This window comes from Crocodylus siamensis, chromosome 9, assembly GCF_052110815.1.
Source record: "Crocodylus siamensis isolate JL-2025a chromosome 9, ASM5211081v1, whole genome shotgun sequence".
Classification (NCBI taxonomy): domain Eukaryota; kingdom Metazoa; phylum Chordata; order Crocodylia; family Crocodylidae; genus Crocodylus; species Crocodylus siamensis.
The window spans coordinates 48138614-48162287 of record NC_143403.1 but is presented as its reverse complement, the minus strand read 5'-3'; the positions used below and the strand labels follow the sequence as shown (position 1 = coordinate 48162287).

The 23674-nt window shown below is 47.7% G+C and overlaps 1 protein-coding gene across 5 annotated transcripts in view; it reads left to right on the top strand.

Annotated features, from left to right (window-relative positions):
* The window catches only part of OSBP2 (oxysterol binding protein 2), a 341188-nt gene that overhangs the window by 203012 nt on the left and 114502 nt on the right, over positions 1-23674 (top strand). The window lies entirely within an intron of this gene.

Below are 23674 nucleotides of genomic sequence, written 5' to 3'. Positions count from 1 at the left end.
CAGATCCTTGATTAGTGCTAATTGGCATTGATTTTTGTGGAGCTTCCCAGGTTTTCCTTTGACTGGACATCCAGACATTAGTGTTTAAAAGCTATAAAGTAACATGTATCAGCTGTGTAAAAAGACACAACTACGTCCTCTCTGTGATAGCTCAGTGTAGATTATGACCTTGTAGTCATCCAGTTACCATTCACCATCTCCTGTCCCTGTCCAACATTACAAGCTTTCTGATTTATTGGACATGGTTGTCTTGCACGTTGGGGAATCCTGCTAGTCTCCTTCATGGTGGTATGTTCCATTACGGCCTGTGTGGGAGGAATATTTTTATTTTTTCTGGAGGGAAGAAAGAGCACCGGAAAGTCTATAAACAAAGCAAAAAGAATGAATAATTTATAATGAATGAATGCATAGCCTTGGGAATACTGATTTAAATACTGAATTAATGAATGCATATTGAATGTATAGTATGCTTCTTTCCTAAGCAGACAGTGCAAAGACAGGTCTGTCATTTTAAACATTCATATTTGAAAACAATTCCACCTGATCTAGGATCAACAGTTAGGACATGTTCACAAGCCAGCATAATCCAAATATGCAACTCCCTGTTCCCTCACTTCCTCAGCCTTTCCCCACCAAAAATCCTGAGACAGAGGTCGCATATCACCCTTCAGTTCTTCCTAGCATGGCTATTGCAATAATTCAGCCTCTTTCACTATAATCGTAGTGATTAGTAGCCCCAGTCATGAACCAGGACTCTGTTATGCAAGGTGCTGTACAAACACAGCTCAAAAAGACAGGCCCTGTCTCATAGAGCTGACAATTTACTTTTATGATCAAAGACAGAGGGTGCTCAACCTTTTGGCTCTGCAGGCCAAATCAGGGGGGTGGGCTGGTTTGTGGGCCAGATTGAGCACTGCAGGCCAGGATCTGGCCCTGAGGTCTGCATCACTTCCTCCGTGCCCCTCCCTATGCACCAGGAATAGGCCCCAGGGCCCTGCACCACCCCCTTATGCCAGTATTGGTTCTCAGGGGCCTAGCTCTGTCCCCTTCCACATGTTGGGATTGGTTCCCAGAGGCCTGGTATCACCCCTTCCCACCCCACCTGGCTGGGATTGGTCCCTGGGGGCCTGAAGCTTCCCCATACTGCAGTTGGGCCCAGGGGCCTTCTGCTGCCACCTCTCAGCCCTGAGCGCTGGGATCAGATGCCCAATCCAGTGAGCAGGGTCCAGGACTCCCCATGGGTTTGGAAACATGGCAGTGTAGGGCAGCAGTGGCACTGCTCTCCTGCCTCCAATTTTCTGGACCCCATGGGGAGCCCGATAGGCCAGATGATAGGGCTACAGGCCAGATCTGGCCCATGGACTGGGGGTTGACCATCCCTAGTCAAGGACATTAGCATATGGGGCAGTAGGAGAAAAGGATCAGAGAGAATTAGTCAGCACAGTGCTCAGTGGTCTGTGCACCTGCAGCCTAGCTGTCGGTCGACAGTTTTTTTGTAGACATTACAGCAGAAGAGGATATTAAGGCAACTTCTGTGTGACAACAAGTCCTGTCCTTCCACAGCATCTGATAAAGCACAACTGGGTTCACAAAGTCTTGAGTCTATATATACATATGTATCGTAGTTACTCTATAAAGGTGCAAGTGTACCCTGCCTTCTAACAATGAAGTAGCTTTGCACATGTTTACAGACAGCTTCTCTGAAACATGGAGGTAACTCAGGAAAAAGCATGAGGACATTTGTTTAAAAGTTTAACAAATACATGATGAAGCCTGGCATCCTGGGCCAATTTGGAGCAGGAGTTGACCTCTCATTACTGAATAAGAGAGAAACAGTACAGCAGGGATAATTTTAAGGTGAAAATAAACAGTTTATATCAGGAATAGGGAACTAATGGAAGGTTTCTAAGAAAGGGGTGACATGTAGAGGTACACCAATACATCGATCCATAGTGTATTGACACCAGTAAAAGAAAAAATAACGTTATCAGCGATTGGCTTTCTTTGGCTGATGTGGCCAATAATGTCGCCAATAAATGTTACGTGTATGTGTGCAGCTGCAGCTGCAGCATCCATGCAGCCAGCCTGGCAGCTTGCAGAGCAGCATCCAGCTGGTAAGGCTGTTGTGGGGGAAAGGGTGGAGGGCAAGAAGGGATGTGGCAGGGCAGATTGAGGCCCCTGCGGTGAGGGAGGGAGTGGGAGTGGGAGTGGGACTGGGGCAAGTGCTGGGGCTGGGGCAGTGCTGGGCTCTTCCTGGCAGGGGGGCTGGGGCGGGGCTGCACTTGGGGCGGGTGCTGATGGCTCTGGTGGGAGGAGCTACAGGGCAGGCTATGGCAAATTCTGGGGTGGCCACAGCTCACCCTGTAGGTCCCCCCTTCCCAGCGCCTCTGCCACCTGCCCCAAGCGCAGCCTTGGCCCAGGCCCCCTGCTGGGAAGAGCCGGGAGCTGCCACTAGCCCCAGCCTGCAGTAGCAGCCTGCCCTTGCCCTGCGCACAAATTCAAGAGGCACATGCCCCCCATTTCTCCCATAGGGTGCACATAGTGGCAGGATCCACTCCCCCTTCCCTATGTCCCCTGGATGAGCTGCCAGCTCTGTCCTGCACCCTGCCCCAGCCCCATTCCCTCTCTCACTGCAGAGGCCTTGATCTGCCTCCCTTACCACCCCCCTTCCTGCACAACAGACTTACTAGCTGGACACTGCTCTCCAAGCTGCCAGGTTGCATATCAGCAATTAGATTGATACTGGCCGATATGGCTTGTTAATAATTGGCTATCAGTATCATCCCCAAAAATATTTATCAGTGCACCCCTAGTGACATGGTCAAGACCAGTGTTTCCCGACGAGTGTGCCACGGCACAAAAGTGTGCCGTCAGAAATGAAGAGGTATGCCGTGGAATTTTGCCATGGCAATAAGCTACGGTAGGTATGAGGATGGGGAATGCCCTAATAGGTGTGCCGTGGAACTTTTTTATTAATGTAAGTGTGCTTTGGGCTGGAAAGGTTGGGAAACATTGGTCAAGATAACAGATGTGAAAAGCAAGCTTAGTAGCAGAACCCAGAATGAATAGGGCAAATCTACATTTGTCAAGGGCAGAGAAGTATGTTGCAGTTTTTGAGACATGGGATAATAAGGGCTTAGATAAGTTTTAGCTGGGAAGATGATTAAGAACAGCTGCATAGTAAGGATGTACTGCAGAAAGAGTCTGAAAGGTTTAGATACAGCCTCGGTTTTAGGACTGAGAAAGCGGTCTGAGATGAAGATGATATCCAGTGTCTAGATTTGAGTTGTAGTCATGATTAAGAAAGGGAATTCGGGAAAGGCTTTGAGGTGAGGTTGAGTACAGATTATGCTTAGCTTCTGTTGATGGCTAGACATTGATGAGGAGACAGGCAGATATTTTAATTTGGAAGAAGGAATGAAGGTCTGGAATAGAGAGAGAAATTGTTGAGCCGTACACGTAGAGGTGACTTGACTTCATGTTTGTGCATGGGATAATCTAGCGACAAGATGGAGACAAAGAGAAAGGGATCAAGGATGTTGGAACCCCACAGAAAGTTGGAGAGGGGAATGAAAAGGATCACTCAGAAGGCACCCTGAAGAAACAAATAGAGAGGTAAGAGAAAGACCAGGGGAGGACAGTCACAGGAACCAAAGGTGAACAAGATTTGAAGAATAAAATTATGAATGCTGGTGTCAAAGGTGGCTGCCAGCTTCATAGTACTTCCAGCTATATGTTAAACTCTGTTATGTGCTTTTGTACCTTAAGATGTATCTAGACCCTAGCTAATAATTTATGGTGTTATCCTGTTATGTGTGTAACTAATCCTACTTGGGAACAGTATTGATAGGACAGCACACTGGGATTTGGAAGATCTGGATTCTGTGTTCTGCTTCAATGGTGGCCCACTCTACAATCTTGTACAGTTTATATCATCATGCAGTCACTCATTTTCCAATCTGTAAAATGCAGATAAAGTCATTGGCCATTCTCTGTGTTGTGAATATGTAAAGCATTTCTCACACTATGCAGGAAGGCCCTGCGCAACATGAAGGTGACAAAATCTGCCTATAAACAAGTGTTAATTATTATTAAAATAATCCTGGAACCAAAATATCTCCTGATAACATAGGAAAATATCCAGGGGGTCTTTCAGATTCTTTCAGGACTGTCACTTGCCATTGATACCATTGTGATCAAGTATTTTTGATATGTCTGTAGTCCCAGGCAGAAGAAAACTAAGTAATTTTGAGGGCCTCTTTTTGCCCTGGGAGATCTTCTAGTTGTAAGTCATGGGCAGGTTCTGGCCTGAGGACTGTATTGTAGGAAGCTTTCCAGAGTCTGGTCTCTCGCTGCCCTGTTTAGAGTGTATATAATGATTCAGGCTGTGGTGCTTTTAGTGTGCTGATGACATTTAGGTGTCTCTGTCTGTGTCTCCCTTACTGGGGGCAGCTTGGTGGAGCTCAGCCCAGTAATGACAATTGTAATTTAGAACAGTGGTTCTCAAAGTTTTTTGTACCAGGACCTATTTGTAAACATCAGTGGACAGTCGCAACCTGTTACCCCCTGCCCCCAGGTCCCCAGTGTGTAGGGTGGGGAGGCAGTGGAGGGTTTTTGTGGGATATAGGTGGCCCCAAGTAGCCCCTCCCAAGCTGGAACTCTGCCAGTCTTCAGGGGAAAACCACAGTTTCTCATGTTTTTCTCTTTTAAAGGAAATCCATTTTTAGAGTTTGTTTGCTACTCTTTCATATATTTTTGCAACCCACTTTTGGGTCATGACCCACAAGTTGAGGAATGCTGGTTTAGAAGTGTGAGCATGTTCTTCTTGGGCACACAAGAAGATGTTATAGCTTTGTCTTCCCTCATTTCGGTGTCAAATCTTTCCTGCCACGACTTTGGGCGTAATACAAGGGAGACACCACACGAGAGGAGTTCTTACTTCGTTTTAATAGCAAGCATCAGTAATGCCCGCTCACAAGAGGTGTAACTTGGCTAGCCGCCCACTGTCGATCCCTCAGCCAGCTCTCCCTACAAGTTCCTGATTCACTTGTCAGTCCCCCAATGAATACTCACCCGGTGGGTGTTTGCAAACCCGCCCTGTTTATCAACTCACAGCAACTACGTTCTGGTCATGGATCCGGACAGAGCTGCAATCGTCTCTCTGAATCAGCACTCCGTCTTCCAACGGGCTGGATACCCTGACACTCCCCGCTCCAACAAGAAATACTTGGCGAATTTCTCTCCCATCGCCTGCGCCTTTGCACGGGCTGCTTGCCGTTGCTGGCGTCTAAAGCCTCGGCTCCCCTTCCACTTCCGGGGAAGATTGATCTCACCAGCATTCCTTTATACAATGTTTCCACCTGGCTGTTGTCAATCTCCGGTTGTCCACTGCCAGCCAGGAAGACTTATTTGGGAATTCATCCTTTTGGTGTCTCAATCTGGTTGACCACCTCACCACTGTCAGCAAGTAATGGCTACTTCACCAAAATCCATAGCTGGTATTTAGTGTTCTGGGTGGGTAAACAGTCAATATGTCACTTAGTTCAATGGCTCGAACAAAGTTCTCAACAAAAATGGATGCTTTGCCCAGATGTTCTTGTAACAGGGGCAGTGTCTCCCTGTTACAAGAAGAAATACCCAATGGTTTTGATTGAGCGGCTACACCTGCATGGGAAAATAATGTCTCCCTAGTTCAGAGTTTAGGGATGTTGTTGTATCCAGGGGTGCTTCTACATGTAAAGTAGCTTCCTTAGTAGGAGCACTTCCTTCCCTCTGTGCCTAGTAAAAAGTTTTCTCCTGGATTGAGATGTTAGTGCAGTTATACATGCCTTGGTCCATATGAGATTAGAGTACTAAACTGTCATTTTGGGTTGTGGATGACCAGGTCTAGGGCCACTTGGGGAGTCAAGATGCTGACCAGGGTAAGTGAGCAGAGTACAGGGACAAGCCAGCTCAGGAAGCCAGCAGATCTAGGAATAAGCCAAATCAGGAAGCCAAGAGATCAAACAGAGAGCAGAGGCAGAGAACAAGTTGGAGAGGGCAGCAGAGCAGGTTAGAACAGTGGTTTACAACCTTTTTTACATATGTGGACCCCTAAAAAATTCAAATGGAGGTGTGGACCCCTTTGAATTGTAAGTGTGGGTATTCACATATTTTAGATTGAACATATCATCTTTTGCAAACCTCTTTGACGTAGTGTGCAAACCCCCAGGGGTCCATGGATCACAAGCTGAAAACCACTGGTTTAGAATTGTATTGAATCCTGGTGCCCAGGCGCTTCCTGTTCCTCCTCAGGAGCATGTGGGGTAGTGTAGTCAGCTGACCCTGACCAGGCACTCAAGCGGGCAGAGGGCTCAGTCTTGATGGAGGCTTCAGGCCAGGGTTGCCCAGTTTGGGTGGTCAGCTGTAGGATAGTAGGCTGGGATAATTGGGTATGCCAGTCAGATTGAGGTCGTGGGTTTGAGGCTATGGCTTGACATGTAGCATTATGTACTGTAGACTATGATTTGGAGCATTTGGAAGCTGAAGCTAGTGCAGAAGTTGGTTGCTCTCACCACGAGTGCATGATGTTATACTAACTCACCATAATCTGCATTTACTTTTGTAACAGGGTGGTCTGTCCCTTCAAGAGGGAATAGTCAGTGATGGGGCCAGGGCTGCTGCTGAGTGCTCTAGAGCTGGAGCAGCACTGCAGCAAAAGATAAGCAGTTGGAGGATGAAGGGGGGCAGGGAGGGGAAGACAGGCACAGGGGGTAAGTGATGGGGGAGCAGGATGTGGGGGGCAGGCACCAGGAGGGGCAGGTGGTAGGGGCACAGGCACAGGGGAAAACAAGGGGAGGTTGGGGGCAAGCAGGCAGGACAAGGGACAGGGGAACAAGGGGTGGGGGTCAGGCCCCTCCCCCCACTGCAGCTTTCCCAACCACAGCAGTGGGTGGGTGTGAATATAAGATGACCTTCCAAAAATCAGATTCTATACATGGAATATTTATATTGTTTTTTGTATAGAATAAAATTATTTGGGGGGGTCATCTTGAATTTAAATTCATCTTAGATTTGGGTAAATACAGTATGTTTTGGATTTATGGTTTTCCTCTAGCTGCATATATGATCTAATTATGTAAATGTCCCAAGAGCTGTGGAGAAGAGTTTAAACAAGCAAGAATAAAGTAAATAAATAAATAAAGCAGTACTGCCATTAATGTGTCATCCTTTTTCTATAAAATGCTAAACCCTTCCCTGTGGGATAGGCTGAACTGTGCAAGCTGGGCTGAGGCTAGCACAGCTCTCCATTGCACTTCAGTACAGGATAAGGGACTTTCTGCTTTCGGTGTACATTCTTTACATTTACATGAAGGCAAATTAGAACAAAATTTGACTCCTTGTCCTCATAACAGTGCTGTGCAGGATGGAAGAGGAGGACTTGGCAGCAGGAAGGATAGTTTATGCCAGCCAGTTACTTTTTATGGAAAGCTTGAAATAGTGAGCTCCAGAATCTGGGATTCCTGTGCCCCTGCCAACATTCCTGCAGTCTCCATAGAGATGTCCTTTCCCCTTCCCACACAGGCTGCTGACTGCCCAAGCAGGAACGCGTCTTGCTAGTGGTAGATTGTCCCAGTTTTGCCTGGAATATGATTAACCAATGGATGTATATCTTTATCTATCTTCAGTGCTTACCTAGCCTTCTGTATCCTTGTACCTGAGTCTCCTACCGGATCTCTTATGCTTCTTTTCATAATACCACTATGGAAGAAGGAAGGATTATTGTCCCCACGTTTTAACAGATGGGGAATCTGGGGTGCTGAGAGCCTAAGCAACTTGCTCAAGGAGTCTGTGGCAGACCAAGGATCTGAGGCTAGATCTCCCAAGTCCTGGGTTATTATCACCATAACCGCTAGGCCGTCCTACTTCGCTTTCCCACTAGCATTTATTATTATTTAATCGCACCCTTGGCAAGAGAGTGCAGTTGCACTTCAGGCTAGTCAAGTCTAAACAAGGAGACTGGTGATGTAAGTGTGGCTGTGAGAAGCAGTGAGCAGGAGGCATTGTAAGGAAAGTAGCAATCTGCTATGGAGGAGGAGTGGGAGGTACATAAAAATAAGAAGAAACAAATTGAAAGGATAACTACCATATTTACTCACCTATAAGGCAACCCTGAATATAAGACAATTCCACAATAATAAGATAATATTTATGGAAAAATTATGACTTTATTATAATTGTCCAGGTATAGAATTTAATTATTGGAGGCTTTCCTTGAATGTATTTGCTTCCGACTGCCACAGCAGGGAAAATAAATGTGGGAGGTCAGGTAGCCCCGTTGGCGTCTGCCCCACCAGCTTCTTCCCCCCATCAGCCCCTTCCGCCTCTCTTTATTGTCAGACCCTGCTCTTCTGGAGCACATGGAAGTGAGGGGAAAATCTGAAATCAGCAACCTTAGAGAAACATTCCTGTTAGGGCTGTGCAAAGCTTCACTGGCTGTTTTTATTTCTACGCTGTTTCGACACATTTTGAGCTTGAACTAGTGAAACTGAAACAAAATGGAGGGCTTTGGAACAGTCTCCACCAGGCCCATGGAGCTCAGCTCAGCGGCAGGAGGTGGGCAGAGCCGGCACTGCGTGCTGCCTCCCACTACCGGGCTGAGTGCTGCTGGGAGCTGAGCCCGGTGGAGGGAGGTGGAGCGCAGCCCCGGTGCTGTGCACCGCTTCCCCCAACTGCGCAGCAAGCCAGTGGGTGCTGAGCTGGGTGGAGGGAGGCAGAGCACAGCCCCAGCACTGTCCTTCGCCCAGGCTGTGCTCTGCCTCCCTCCACCCGGCTCAGCTCCCAGCGCTGGTCCTAGGTGGCAGTGGCAACCTCCTGCTTGCACCCCCAGAGGGTTGCGGGGCTTTGCCAGACTCCTTTGGGGGTATGGGTCTCCGATTTGCCTGCGATTGCAGGAGGCTGTTGCTCCTCCAGTTTCATGCTTCGCCATTATAGCCTATTGGTGAAACATCAAAACAGCGAAACTGTTTAGACAAAACAAAACAGAACAGTGCTTTCGAAATGAAACTAAATTCAAAACCAAACATTGTTCCCTCGAAACAGAAGCCGAAGCAGAACGGTGCTGTTTCGCACAGCCCTAATACCTGTAGCAATTTACATAGAATACTCATAGATTTAGTTAACCCGGAATCAAAGTACTTTACGTTTTTTGAAACTGTTACAAGTTTTAGCACAGACACTTTATAAAAACATTTTTAAGAAGCACATTTGTACCTACCTGCATATTGTACAAAGTATGCGTAATGTCCCAATGTGCAGGAAGACTAGCAAGTATGGTATCTTGTCATAGGAGAGAACTCTTCAGTATGCTAAAACACAAAACCGAAGCTTATAACAAGTGAAAACTTGAAAAACAACTGGGGAGGTGTAAAAGAGTATTGCTCAGGCATGCAAGGATGAAATCGGGAAGGCAGAGGGAATACCTGCCTGCTTTTTTTTTTAAGGGTGACACTCCCCCGCCCGCCCCCAAAGCTTCCTATCAGTATGTTTGCCCTATGTGGCCCATGTATTTGATAGTCATATTCAGTGTTGGCTGCATTTAAGCAAGTGCATAGTTGGTTTCTCTTACTGAGCTCCTACAGCTTTTGGCAGCAGTTTAGTGATAGGCAGTGTAGTTAATGAGGTTTCTTTGTATGCAAATATAAGATGAGGGGCTTTTTTTTCCCTATGTTGATTTGCAGAGGGGAAGGGGCATCTCATTTTGTATTTCAGTTAATATGGTAGAAGAGCAGAAATGAAAAGCATCAGGTTGTGTTGTACCAACTATGCTGGCAAGCAAAGAAAGGGACCTTCGAATAATTTTGGAGTAGGCAGAAGGTAAGAGAGACTCATGCAAATGTCAGGGGAAGGCAGTTTGGAATCAGGAAACATGTAAAATATTGTAGGTGGTGCTGGAAATAGGTTGTTAATGCAAATGGATTTTGCTACTCTGAAGTTCAGGGCATAGATTGTAAGGCTGGAAGGGACCTTGGAAGATCATCAGGTCCAGCCCCCCTGCACCAAGCAGGAAAAACAACTGTGGTCAGGTGACCCCAGCAAGGTGTCTGTCCAGTCTCCTCTTGAAAATTTCCAAGGTAGGTGATTGCTCCACCTCTGGAGGGAGCTTATTCCAGTCCAGACACACCAATTGTGAAGAAGTTTTTTCCTAATATTGAGCCTGAAACAGTCTTCTAGGAATTTTTGGCCAATACTCCTGGTTTTCCCCAAGGGTGCCCTGGTGAACATTTGTTCATTGAACCCTTGATGTATGCCCCTGATGTAGCAGTAAGCTGCTACCAAGTCCCCTCTCAGCTTTCTCTTTTTCGGGCTGAAGAGTCCCAGGTCCCTCAGCCTTTCCTTGTACGGCTTGCCATGTAAGTCTCTGATCACATGGGTGGCTCTTCTCTGGATCTCTCAAGCTTAACGACATCCTTGTTAAAGCGTGGCACCCAGAACTGGACACAGTACTCCAGCTGCAGTCTCACCAATGCCAAGTAAAGCGGAAGAACCAATTCCTTGATTTTGCTGGAGATGCATCGATTGATTCATGCCAGAGTACTATTTGCCCTGCTGGTTACAGCATCGTACTGCCGGCTCATATTCATGCTGTGGTCTGTTATTACCCCCAGTTCCCTTTCATTTGTATTGCTGGTCAGATTGGCATTGCCAAGCCTGTAGGTGTGTTGGGGATTGTTTGTTCCCATCTGGAGCACTTTACATTTCTTAATGTTGAACTTCATCTGGTTCTGATGTGCCCAACTTGCCAGCCTGTCTAAGTCCACCTATATCCGTAACCTATCTTCAGGCGTGACCATGCTTCCCCATAACTTGGTGTTGATCGTGAACTTGACCAGTGCGCTCTTCACCCCCACATCCAAATCATTGATGAAAATGTTGAATGGCAGTGGACCAAGCACCAACCCCCCGAGGGACACCACTGGCCACTTCTTGCCAAGACGACACAGATCCATTCATTAGGACTCTCTGGGTAGTACTCCGCAGCCAGCTTTGTACCCACCTAACTGTCTCACAGTTAAGACCACAGTCCTCCAATTTTGTTGCGAGAACATCATGGGATACTAGATCAAGAGCCTTTTCGAAGTCAAAGTATACAATGTCAACCTCCTCTCCCTTATCCAGGTGGTGTGTTACCTCATCTTAAAAGGAGATGAGGTTGGTAAGACATACCTACCCATGACAAAAGCCATGCTGGCTGTTTTTCAGAATCCTGTCTTTTGCAAGCACATAGACTCCTTAATGAATTTTTCCAGGATTTTCCCTAGGATAGAAGTTAGGCTAAGTGGCCTCTAGTTACCCAGGTCCTCCCTTCTCCCTTTTTGAAGATAGCCACAACATTGGCCCTTTTCTAGTGCTCAGGGACCTCTCTGGAGCACCATGAGTTTTGGAAGAGTTTCACCAGGGGTTCTAGAATGACATTTGGCCAGCTCCCTCAGCACTCTCGGATGATGTTCATCTGGTCCTGCTAACTTATTTATGTCTAATTTTTTTAATTGATCACACACCAGTTCTACGGCAATAATAGGAAGGTGGCCATTCTTATCCTGCTCGTTCTGTACCCTATCTGACGTGATTTTCCCCTTGGCCTGGTGAAAGACCGAAGTAAAGTAGTTATTCAGGAGTTCAGTTTTCTCCTGAATGCCGGTAACCAGCAGCTGGGCTATCAGTCTGTCTAATCTCTATGGCCTTTTTTTCAGTCACAGATTGATCTTAGCAAATTTTAGGTGGAAATGTATGGATGGAATGCCGCTTACCTTAGTCGCTCAGATAGTTGAACTGAATGCAACGGTACTGCTAAAGGGAATAAGAGAATGATTTGGCTCTATGCCTGATCCTTCAATACAGAGTTAAGTAATTTTTCTCTTTAAGGCTTATCTCAAGCCATCTTCTAGCAGCCGGTAGTAGCGTAACGTGGAATGTGCAAGTAGAGCATGTGTCCCAGGTGCTGCCGAGGAGGCAGGGCACCAGAAGGATGTAGGGGTGGCGTGCCTCACCTCAGAGCTACCGCTTGCCTCCCTGCCGTCTGCCCGCTGTCTATCTTCTTGTCTGCCTTCATGACACATTGCTGACTGGGGCCCTCTGTGTCAGAGCACAAGGCATTCTGGGAATTGTAGTTTGTTAGAGCAGCAATGAAGTTTGCTGTTACTGGGAAAAGAAATGACCCACATTTTTGGCCACTGCATTCAGCATTTTTTTACTCTCTGGACATGGGCTTTGACAGCAAAAAAAAAGGGGATGAAAGTTCTCTCTCAGCAGCAGCAAATCTCACTGCCTGGCTCTATGCTGTGCTCCTGTGCCTGCAATCAAGAAGGTAGGAGAGGAGGTGGGGGAAGCATTACCCAAATGCACATTTTTCCATGCTATGCCTCTGGTGGCAGGTATAAGATATTTTATTTTGTTTGCAGGCATTGGTGATTTTTTTGATGATTCTAGGCCAAAATTTGTAGCCAAGGAAATGGGTTGGGTGACTTCAAAGAAGTCTGCCTTGTAATAGTCCCCCTTATTATCCATATTAAAATATCTTCAAACTATTATCTTCTTTAGCTCAAAAATATTTTGTGCATTCTTGTAAGCCCCTCTCATCAAATGTATGCGTAACAGAGCTTAGGAGAGGGAAAGTAAACAGAGTTGAAATCAAAGTGGGCAGAGCCAGAAAGCTCCAAACCAGAACAGAGCTACTACTGGACAGGGGTGTAATGATTCAGGGTTTGTTTCAGGCCCATCCCAAATGGAGAATTACAACCAGTGAAACAGGGCAGTCTTTCCTAAGCTGCAGAGTTTGACACAAGTTTACCCAACACTTTCTTATTGAGCTCCGCCCTTACTAGTCTTCGATGGAGAGAAAGAGTTCACATATAAAGAGTGCCTGACTACACCATACTTTTTTCCATTGGTCATAGAACCTTCTGGCTTTCTTCTCATCCTCCTGACATCTGCTTGAGAAAGATATTAAAGTGTAAGCCCTTTGATATCTGCTTCCAGTGTCATTCACAAAAAAAGGATGATGCAGTTTGCAAAGGAGGGAGAGGATAAAGGATAGCAGGCTGTTTTTAAGAGAGTGGTTCCAAGTATAATGTAGAGGATGCCACCTTGTGTACCTTCATGTCAGCACACACCAGCTAGCCCAAATCCTAACCCGCTCCCTCCCAAGAGGACACCGGGTAAGACATAAAACCAACTTATATAATTATAAGTTAAAAGATCAGATGTTGATACATATGACCTTGGCTGTAAGTGATCCACTCAGGGAGACTGAGACCCAGTAGCTAACCAGCTGTAGGGGGATCAGCAACCTAGGAACTAAGGTGCTAAACATTTGTTTTCACTGGGCATGTCTACATGTGTAATTAATGCAAAGCAGTAAAGTCTAGAGTTATAGCTCTGGAGTTTATTGCTCCCGGGCATGCCATTTGAACATGCACCTGGGAGCAATAAACTCCAGAGTTTATTGCTGTTTCAGCATGTACCTGGGAGCACAGCCAGTTGAGCTGACTTGGAGCATCCCCAGCTGGCAGGGGGCCCAGGGGTCAGCCTGCTAGCCTGGGGCTGCTCTCCCCTCCCCTCAGCTCAACATGCTCTGGAGGGGCTGGTTGGGGCAGGAGGGTGCTTCACTGCAGGGCTATTTGGCAGACAGCCTCCACACTGAAGCACCCAGCCAACCAGGGTAGCAGCTACACATGCACAGTTGAACTTTTTACTCTGCAGCAGGATAGCATTTGTATTTACTCCAGCCTAATAGGGGCACACATTCACATATTCATAGATGTTAGGGGCTGGAAGGGACCTTAGAAGATCATCAGGTCCAGCCCCCCTGCACTTGGGCAGGAAAGACTTCTGGGGTCAAAATGACCCCAGCAAGAAGGGCAGCAAGATGCTTTTTGAAGATTGCCAGGGTGGGCGACTGTACCACCTCTGGGGTGAATCTGTTCCAGACCCTCAGCACTCAAATTGCAAAGAAGTTTTTCCTTATGTCCAATCTGAAGCGATCTTCAATCAGTTTGTACCTACTGTTTCTTGTCTTCCCCTGGAGCGCCTTGGTGAACAGATGCTACTCCAGGCCCTAATGTATGCCCTTGATCTAGGCTGCCACCAAGTCCTTTCTAAGTCTTTTCTTCTCCAGGCTGAACATTCCCATGTCGTTCAGCCTCTCCGTGTATGACTTGCTCTCCAGACCTCTAATCATGCACATAGCTGTCCTTTGGACTCGCTCAAACTTCTCCACATCCTTCCTGAAGTGTGGTGCCCAGAATGGGATACAGTACTCCAACTGCAGTCTCACCAAGGCTGAGCAGAGCAGGAGAATGACATCCTTAGTCTTGCTCGAGTTGCATCAGTAGATGTATGCCAGTGTTTGATTCACTCTGCCCACTACAGCATTGCATTGGTGGCTCATGTTCATTCTGTGATCTATCACGACCCCCCACTTCCAATTGTGGTGCTGGAAAGCGTAGCACTGCCAAGCCTGTAAGTGTGTTGAGGTTTATTTCTCCCCAGATGGAGCACTTGACATTTCTCCATGTTAAACATCTTTAGGTTAAGATCTGCCCATCTCACAAGCCTGTCCAGGTCAGCCTGTATCGCCAGCCTGTCCTCAAGCGTGACCACACTTCTCCATAATTCGGTGTCATCCGTGAACTTTGCCAGTTCACTATTAATACTTGAATTCAAATAACTGATGAACATTTTGGAAAGCATTGGTCTGAGTACTGGACCCTGAGGGACACCATTGGACACCTTCTGCCGTGTTGACTCAGTTCCATCTATTAATACTCTCTGGGTCTTACCTCGGAGTCAGTTACCTAGCCTAGCCACTGGACCGTTAAGTAGTTGAGGCAACATTTTCCTAATTTTACCATGAGGACATCATGGAAGACTAAGTCGAAGGCCTTTTTGAAGTCCACGTATATGACATCAACCTCATTTCCCCTACCCAGGTGGCGAGTTACCTGATCGTAGAAGGAAATGAAGGTGGTCATGACCTGCCTGCAATAAAGCCATGTTGGCTGTTGTTTAGAATACTGCCTTCAGTTAGCCTATCAATAATGGATTCTTTGTTTGAGGCTCTCAAGTTACCTTCTTTGTTACCAGGCTTCATTACTAGGGAGGTGTAATGTTCATTCACGTAGAGAGGAACTCCTCCATCCTTCTTTCCAACTCAGTCCTCCTATGCAGGGTGTAGCCCTCTGTACCTGTGGTCCAATCATAGGTGGAGTCCCACCAGGTCTCCGTAATCCCTACGAGACTGTATTGCTTGTTGGTTAGCAGGAGGGCTAGTTCCTCCTTCTTGTTCACCATGCTCCTGGCATTTGTGTACAGGCAACTAAGTCTGTCATTGGAGGCCCTAGGCTTCCTGGTGTGCTACAGAAAAACCTGTCCTTTGGCTGGTGTCAGAGTATGCTTCCTATTGTTCCCTGCTATGCTAGATTAATGGTTGCCATTTCTTTGACTTGTACTCGTAATTGTTAGCCCGTTCCCCAGCAATCTCAATTTAAAGCCCTATCCAAGAGGTCTGCCATTCTAGCTGAGAAAAGCTCCTTCCCTTTCGGCATGAGGTGGATGCCATCCCTTCCCAACAGGCTGCAGTCTCTGAAGTGTGTGCTATGGTTGAACAAGCCGAAGTCCTTGCAGTAGCACCAGTACCAGAATCTTTAGTTCAGTTCTTCTATCCATCTGTCTCTCCTGTACCTGTGACCCATAACTGGAGGACTGAGGAGAGAACTACCTGCGACCCTGACCACTTGAACCCAACCCCCAGAGCCCTGTAGTCACTCATGACCCAGCTGGGATTGTTCCTGGCCATGTCATTCATGCACACAAGGATGAGGAGCATGGGGTAGGGGTGGGAGGGCCAGATGAGTTTAGGAATCCTTGCAGCCACTTCCCAGATATGAGCCCAGATATGAGAAAGGCAGCAGACCTCACAGGTTAGGGGGTCTGGGCAGCAGATTGCTCCCTCAGTCCCCCTTAGGAGGGAGTCACCCGCATGTAGATGCTGAGATGTTTACTGCACAGCTAATTAGTTTACTTTGCAGTAAACATCCATGTAGATGCACCCACTGAGAGCAAACACAATGGGGGTGGATGTGTATTGTGAATGAACATTATTGCACTATTAAGAGCATTGCTGTAGGCCTACTATCATTTGTTTTCCAGAATTACTCAGCCAGGAACAGACCTAGGGTCTTAAAAAGGGGGTTGCTTATGTTGGAGACTCTGACTCATTTGACCCTGTGGACTGGATCCAGATGGTAGAGCTGGTTGTGAGGCAGCTGACATATCTCCTGCAGCAGCCTGTTGGTGCAGCTGCTAGAATGGCTGCACTGGTGATCCTGGCATGCCTGTAGAACCCAGGGGGCTTGGCCACTCACCCCCCCGATCCCTTTAAGCTGCCACCACTTGTTTCCCCCTTTTCCCTGGCTGCTGAGTTTGATCACTAACAAGAACCCAAGGCCTTGAATTTGGCAATAAGCAAGAGGTTTGGAGGGCAAGGGGCAACAGTGTTCACCCTCTGGGTTCTGAATCTGTGAGAATGTGGCTGCCCAGTTTCGCAGGGGTCTTCATCATATACTTCTTGGGAGATTCTGAGTTTTCCCTGGTTCCCCATTTATCAGAAGCTTCTTTCCATTTTCCCAAATCTTACTCCAAGCCCTCCCTTAGTAAAGGGCTGATTTGCAAGCCAATGGATGACTTTTCCAAAGAAGATCTGTTTAACAGAACTGTCTGTGACGGGAACTTGGGGAAATTCAGGGCACTGTGTTATGAACAGCAAATTGTTCAGCTTACCTTATTGATTGAGGGAAAACACTCCTACTGGGCATGTCTACATGAGACTTTAACTGCGCAGTAGCCTAATAACACTGTGCAGTAGCGTGCCAGGCAAAAACCATACTAATACACTACTTGCAGTAGTATGAGGCAACTGCACAGTAAGTATCACTAAAAACCCATGGACTGGTGCTACTGAGAAGTAGCATAAGTTACTGTGAATTGAGTTAGTACTTGGTTAACTTAATGCACAGTAACTATAGTGCATTAATGAATGTGTAGACAGGTCCACTGATAACTAGTTATGGAGAAGGGTTATTGATGGTAAAGAGGGGAAGATAGATGGTTGTTTACCGTGACCCTGACACCTGGAAAGAGGCTGTTAGCATGGTGCTTTCATGGGGGGACTGGTGCCTCTCTGGTGAAATGCAGTTTGTGGATAACTTCAGAATTGAGGCCAAAGCAAATAATGAGGAGAAAGGCAACTAGATTCAGAGACTTTTAGTTTTTGCAGTGACTGAGCCTGCAAATGAAAATTGTGCTTTACTGTAATAGGGAGCATTTGTAATGCTTCATAATAGGGAGCATGCGTTCAATGGGTAAGAACTAGTGTGTGTTGATGAGACATTAATATTTGTTTTATGACAGGCTTAAGGCCAACTAGTCATATTTATGGCTGTAGTAAACAAGACAAATGAATTACTTAAGTGGTGTCAGCAGAGAAAGTGGTAGTAAATTAGCAGCAGAAGTAATGTAGAACCTTGCTCAGTGTTGCTTACATGGCATAAAAAGCACAGGACTGCCTAGGAAAGAGGCAGTGGAAAAGTCAAAAGGACTCCTGATGTCAGGAATCGCTTGTGATGGATGCTAAATGGTCATCACTGGATAAGAGAAGCCTTGGAGCACAGTCAGTCCCTGTTGTTTTTTCTTTATAGTGGGAGTTGTTCATAAAACTGAAGCTTAGAATAAAATATGTCCCCACAAGTAAACAGGATGGAGACAAAATGCTCTCATCTGTTCTTGGAGACAGACTGGAGGAATCCCATTAAATTGTGTAAAGTTTTTCCACATTTACAGTGAACTAAGTGGCCCTTGGGGAGAAACATAAATGGTTTAAGAGACAAAGACCAATTTTTTCCACATATAGAAACAAAAGAACGATCAGTTGGAAATGTGTGCAGGGATGGGCAAGAGAGCTGGCTTATTCACCAGTTACGTGCCAGTCGGAGAAAGCACAGTGCCATTAGTGTGCTTTCCGATGGCTTATCGTAATGCTGAGAGTTGCAGTTTCCATATAAATGAAAGATTAGTGGTAAATATGACCCAGTGGGAGATCTTGAGAAAGTCATGGAAAATGATGGGTAAGGCAGGGAGAGTATCATTGGGCGTCCACACAAGATGCTTACTGCACAGTAGCCTAATAACACTGCATAGTACTGTGCCAGTCAAGAACCATACTAATAAGCTATTGCACAGTGTTATTAGGCTACTGCACAGTAACGGTCACAAAAAAACCGTGCTCCAGCACTGCTGTGCAATAACTATGGCGCAATAATGAATGTGTAGATGCACCCGCTGGGTAGCTGCTACATGCTTGCCAGTTCAGCACAAATGCCCAATTTGTAGTCACAAAGGTTGACATGAGATCCATGGGGAACCCTTCAGCAGCTGCCATGTCAGCGGAGCTCTTAGAATGTCACAAGCGACCTCTTATAGAGGAACAGTGCTCAGAGGTCTTGTTTCATGGTGAGCAGTGACGTTCGTGGAATATCATTCACCCAAAGGATTTCAGATTGCCAGGTGTCTTTGCAGACTGACATGTAGGCTATAAGCAAAGGAATTGCTTCAGTCACTGAAGTAACATGTGCAGTGTGTTCTTTGGTAGGATACACAAGCCTTCTAACAGCACAAATGGAGCTACACAACAATTGAGGACCAAACAGAAGACGAATCCTGTAACCAGTTAAAAATGCAGGGGGAATTTAAATTTTCAAAATAGAACTATTCAAGTGGAAACTTGGTTGGTATCAACCTGTCACCTTAAAATATCTTTAGTTTTGCCAGATTTCGCTATTCTGCAGCACTCAGCCTGCAAGAAATGAACTGTGTTAAGGGGGCAGGACTGTGTGTTCTTCTCCTTAGCTTCTGTGAACAGTCTTCTGTTATGCGCTGCTGTGCATATGCAATATACAGTGTCAAGAATTACTTATAGTATAACCTCGGCCGATAGCACCTGGCATGAGTGGGTACAGTGTTGGACTCAGCTATTAAAGGACTTTTATAATGCAGTGTTTGTTTCTGCGGGTGGGGGAGGCTGACCCCAACAACCAGCTAATTTATGGAAATTATGTTCTGTATAATTTGTGTGTTAGAGCAACGTACAGGCAGGATCTGGAGGCAGGTTTTCCTCCAACAGGTTTCTCAGGTGCATAACTACTGTCTTGCAATGGTTAATGTTGGGGATAAATATTTCTGACAGGGCTTATGTCAGTAAATCATATGTTGCTGAGTGGGAATATCATGATGCAGAGAGAAGCAGGTTTGTTTTAATTTGATGTTCATTATCAGGGTCTTTATGTTGTCATCACACATTGAATTACTTTCAACATTTATCTCTGTCAGGAGTCCTTGGGACCATGTTTGACCTCAGTGGTTTTGTTTGAATGGAGGTTTGGCTGTGCAGGGACCTGCTCTCTGCTATTCCAAGGGAGAGCTACCTGCCACACCAAATTAACTTTTATTTCAGTCCACTTCAATATGGTGTAACATTTTCTTGCGGTGCCACATACCGCGTGCCTGCACTCGTCTGGACGCAGCCACTGTCTTTTGAGAGGTGAGTATTTATTAGCAGTGCCGCTGTGTTCTCTACCCTTTAATGCAGGGAGCAAGCCCATTTGTTGGGACACATTTCTCATAGTTCCAGTATAAAACACAATGTGGAAGCATTTAAAACATCATTGAGGGTGGGGTGGGGGTGGGTTTGAGAGGATACATGAACTACTAAAGTGCCTGTAGTGCATGTGCCTGTCAGAGCAGGGCAGTGCAATGACACTTAACTTTCCATAAAATGAACACCAGTGTTGAAGTTGTTTCTCTTTTTGCATCTAAATGGCAGCTTTCTAGCTGTCTAAGTGAGAAGCAAGGGTTTTCAGTGATATATTTATGGGACCTACTGTATAGTTGGGAGAGGTGCTAGATAAGCTTTTGAGCACACAAAGTGCCCAAACCTGTGCCATGTAAATGTCATTTTAGGCATTTTTCTTCTTCCCCAACAGAGTGGATGCATAAGCTTGCACATGGAGACTAGGCATGTGTAATAGGGCTACACACTGGCCAGGCATGCCTATGCTTACTTGGCAAGTCCTGGAACAAGGGATTCATAGTTTCATAGTTTCATAGTAGCTAGAGTCGGAAGGGACCTAGGTAGATCATCTAGTCCGACCCCCTGCCTTGGCAGGAAAGAGCACCGGGGTCAGATGACCCCGGCAAGGTGCTCATCTAACTTCCTTTTAAAAATCCCCAGGCTAGGAGCCTGCACCACTTCCCCTGGAAGCTGGTTCCAGGCCCTAGCCGCCCTGACTGTGAAGTAGCGCCTCCTAATATCTAATCTAAACTTACCCTCCGCCAGCTTGTGACCGTTATTCCTGGTCACTCCTGGCAGCACATGGGGGAACAGGGACTCCCCCAATACCTGCTGATCCCCCCTGACCAGTTTGTAGCAGGCCACAAGGTCCCCCCTTAACCTTCTCTTGTGGAGGCTAAACAGGTTCAGGTCCCGTAGCCTCTCCTCATAAGGCCTGCCCTGCTGACCCTTGATCATACGAGTGGCCCTCCTCTGGACTCTTTCCATATCGTCCACGTCCCTCTTGAAGTGTGGCGCCCAGAACTGGACGCAGTACTCCAGCTGCGGCCTGACCAGTGCCGCATAGAGGGGGAGGATCACCTCCCTGGACCTGCTCGAGATGCATCTGTGGATGCATGACAGGGTACGGTTGGCCTTATTGACTGCCACCCCACACTGCCGGCCCATGTTCATCGTGGAGTCAATGACGACTCCAAGATCCTTTTCCGTCTCCGTGCTGGCAAGAGGGGAGTTCTCCAACCTGTAAGTGTGGTGCCGGTTCTTCCTCCCCATGTGCAACACCTTGCACTTATCGGTGTTAAACCCATCCTATTCTCATCCGCCCACCGTTGCAACCTGTCAAGGTCAGCTTGTAGCCTATTGCACCCTTCTAGTGCACCCACATCCCCCCACATCTTAGTGTCATCAGCAAACTTGAACAGGGTGCTTTCTACCCCCTCATCCAAGTCACTGATGAAGATGTTGAACAGTGCGGGCCCGAGGACCGAGCCCTGCGGAACCCCACTGCCCACGTCCTTCCAGGTCGAGAAGAACCCATCCACCACCACCCTCTGGGCGCGGCCCTCCAACCAGTTGGCGACCCATTTGACCGTGTGGGCATCGACACCACAGTCTCCCAGCTTTTTGATGAGGACAGGGTGAGAGACAGTGTCGAAAGCCTTCCGGAAGTCCAGAAAGACTACATCCACAGCAACCCCTGCGTCTAATGATTTGGTGACCTGATCGTAAAAGGCCACCAGGTTGGTCTGACAAGACCTGCCACTGATGAACCCATGTTGGTTGCCCCTGAGCATGCATTCACCCGCAAGGCCCTCCTGGATGTGTGCCAGGATAATTTTTTCAAAGAGCTTACCCAGGATTGAGGTAAGACTAACTGGCCTGTAATTTCCCGGGTCCTCTTTTTTTCCCTTTTTGAAGATAGGGACCACATTGGCCCTCTTCCAGTCCTCCGGCACCTCGCCAGAGCACCACGAGTGCTCATATTGCGGGACCCCTGGCGCGGCTCTGACCTCGGCCAGTTCCTGTAGAACCCTAGGGTGAAGATCGTCCGGCCCAGCGGACTTGAACACGTCCAGCCTCTCCAGAAGTACCCTAACTAACTCCTCGCTAACCCCTGGCCCAGGCGTGTCTCTCCCGGGGCCCGAGGGGGGCCCAGCAGGGAGGTGGCTGAACTGGTCCCTACTTAGGAAGACAGAGGCAAAGAAATCGTTAAATATGTTAGCTTTATCATCTGGCGTGATGACTAAGTTGCCCATCGTGTCCTGCAGGGGCCCCACATTACCCGGGACCCTCTTTTTACCCCCTATGTATTTGAAGAAGGACTTCTTATTGTCCTTAATCCGGGAAGCTAGTCCTATCTCCATCTCTGCCTTGGCCCTCCTGACTGCCCCCCTACATCCTCGGGCGACTGTAACATAGTCCTTCTTGGTGATGACCCCATCTCTCCATTGGGTGTATGCCTCCCTTTTAGCAAGGAGACATTCCCGGATGCTCTTAGTGAGCCATGGGGGTTTATGTGCCCTCCTGCTCCCTTTGACCCTTGTTGGGATTACCTCCCTTTGGGCATGGAGGATCGTCTCCTTAAGGAGCAACCACTCCCCTTGGACATCTGATTCCCTTCCCCTCTGGGTCCTCAGCGCTTCCCCAACGATCCTCCTTAGCTTGTTGAAGTCAGCCCTCCTAAAGTCTAGGGCTGTTGCCTTGCTGCAGCCCTTTGCCACCTTACGCTGGATGGTGAATTCCAGCAAGCGATGATCACTGTCTCCCAGGTGGCCCATCACCCGCAGCCCCCTCACCAGGTCATCACCCGTGGCCAGCACCAGGTCCAACAAGGCGTCTCCCCTGGTGGGACTGTGCACCTCCTGGGTTAGATGGAGGTCCTGCACTCTGGCTAAGAACCGACGTGAGCGATCAGACTTGGCTGACTGCTCCTCCCAGCAGATGTCTGGGAAGTTCAGGTCCCCCATGATGACCACATCCTTAGCCCTCACTGCCTCTGTGAGCTGACCTAAGAATTCCTGGTCGAGCTCTTCTCCCTGGTTGGGAGGTCTATAGTAGACTCCCACCGTTAAGTCTCTCTCCCCTGGACTGCCTTTTACTCTAACCCAGAGCACCTCAGAGTGCCCCCCCTCTATTCCTCCTTGATGTAGAGTGCTACTCCTCCACCTTTCCTTCCTATCCTGTCCCTCCTGTATAGCCTATAGCCCTTGACACTCACCGCCCAGTCATGCGATGAGTCCCACCACGTTTCTGTGATCCCTACTATGTCAGGGCTGGTGACAGCTAGGAGGAGGGCGAGTTCCTCCTGCTTCTTCCCCATACTTCGAGCATTCGTGTAGAGGCAATTGAGGCCTCCAACGGTTGTGCCCACTGACCCCCTAGTCTCAGCAATGCCCCGTCCCCCATCACTTACCTGTTTCTCCCTTTTGACCATTGGTCTGGGCCCGCTGGCTGTTGCTGGGCCTGGTAGTTCATCGTCTCCTCCGCCCTCATCTTCCCCCTCCCCCGACGAGCCTAGTTTAAAGCCCGCCGAAGGAGGTTCACCAACCTGGAAGAGAACACACGCTTACCTTTAGGGGAAAGGTGGAGCCCATCCCATCCCAGCATGTCTCTCATCACGATGTGCCGGTCATGGCTGAGGAAGCCAAAGCCCGCCTCGAAGCACCATTCCTGTAGCCTCCAGTTGGTCTCCGCTATGCACATCTCGTGACGTCTGCCTCGACCGCTCACTGGCAGGATGGAAGAGAAGGGATTGGGGGAGGCAGCAGCAGCCCTTCCTGCATTTCAGCCCCAATCACCAGGTGGTTTCAAGGCTGGCCCAGGAAGTAGATGATTCAAGTTTTAGGCTCCTGTTACATGTCTTTTTTACTTTCTTGCATATGGCTCTAACCACTGTGCCACAGACCCAGGGGTGGATTTGCTTGCACCCCCTTTTGATTCCCAGTCCACCCAAAGTTTAAAACCAATTGCCTGGGAGTGGCAGCAGCATTTTTAATCAGGCAGCGCTGGGGG